The 1,481-nt window shown below is 31.9% G+C and overlaps 1 pseudogene; it reads left to right on the top strand.

The window, feature by feature from the left end:
* Positions 1–242: 242 nt before the first annotated feature.
* Positions 243–1,481, top strand: part of LOC101568512 — a 22,820-nt pseudogene continuing 21,581 nt past the window's right edge.

Below are 1,481 nucleotides of genomic sequence, written 5' to 3'. Positions count from 1 at the left end.
TAAATATGAAAAGAAAATCTACACAGGACATAGGAAATAACAAAATAATCAAAACCATAAGCAAAAAGACAAGGGAAAGGTCATTTGAAAAAAAGGGTTAAAATTAGTATGTGGAAAATGAAAGAAAAAAACAAATGATGTCTCCAAGAATATTTGTATAATGAAGATTTCCTTGCTACTACCCTGTGTCAACCTGAAAGAGGCCCTACACTGATTTGAACATCAAAAATCTGCTAACATCCATGACGATCTCCGTACCACGTGGAAATGTGCCTCAGTCTGACGCAGATATTGCTCCTGTGCTCTTACACGTTGGTGGTTGTGCCTCAATCTCATTAACAATTGACAAACTGAAACAGGCCAGGAAGTAATTAATCTTTGTCACTGCAGTAGAAATCATTAATATTCTTTCTCGGTATTTCCTTCTACACCTCCTCCCTCCTATCCTTACCCAATTGTTAGCATAACACCATAGTTTAGGATGGAAGGATGAAGAAAGATTTCCAGGTTTTCACCCTTATTAATTCTATGCTGTTAATTCAAGACTACACATGCTGTTTATCCATTTTATGCATTGCTTTTCATAGATAATATGTAAATAACAGAACTGGAAATATTTCAAAAGTTTAATTCATCCTATTCTTCATGGAAGTATGTGAGTCATCCTAGATAGGCAGTAGCAACTGGATAAGCAAAGTAAATACAAGGAGATGTGTTTCATTCAGTAATAAGGAGAAGATACAGTACAATGGCCTATGCACCACAGTGCTACTGTACAGTGATATTTTCAATGATGCAGCTGGTTTTGGCCAAGAAGCATCTAAAAAATAAGGTAAGAACTTCATCCTTGAATAAAGCACAAATGACTATCTCAAGGGCATTACTTTAAAATATTTGTTTATTGCAGTTTGAATTTTAAGTATACACTTGGAATCTGATTTCCACAAAACATATTTATTCATATATAATTTATAAAATGTAAAATTTTCCTACCATTGAAAATAATTCTAGTATATAATATGCAATTATTATATATTTAGCAAAATGAATTGATTTCTTAAAATTTTTCTAAAATTATTTTAAATTAAATATCCACATAACACTGATTTATAATTATTTATTTTTACAACAGTTTGATCCAAAAGGAAACCAGAAGAGATATCTATAATTTTATTTTAATTTTCCCTCAATTCAGAGCCCAGGTCTCTACATAACTAATACAACTTTCCAATAAGAGCTTTAGCTAGAGACATTTTGTACCACTATTAATAAAGAAAACTTCATTGCCTAATGTGCTACTAAGAGATCCAATCAGCATAAAAAAGTGCATTTATCTAATACATTGCTTCAGAGGCTTATTGGTTTGTGTCGGTGTAATATTACTCTAGTATTTGGAATTTCATTACAGGCAACATCCTACCTATAAAATTATGAAAACCTAAGCAGGATAGGAAAAGGCATTAAGAAACTGAGAGTAACTG

Source organism: Octodon degus, unplaced genomic scaffold, assembly GCF_000260255.1.
Source record: "Octodon degus isolate 3935 unplaced genomic scaffold, OctDeg1.0 scaffold00172, whole genome shotgun sequence".
Classification (NCBI taxonomy): Eukaryota; Metazoa; Chordata; class Mammalia; order Rodentia; family Octodontidae; genus Octodon; species Octodon degus.
This window is presented reverse-complemented; position numbering and strand designations above follow the sequence as displayed.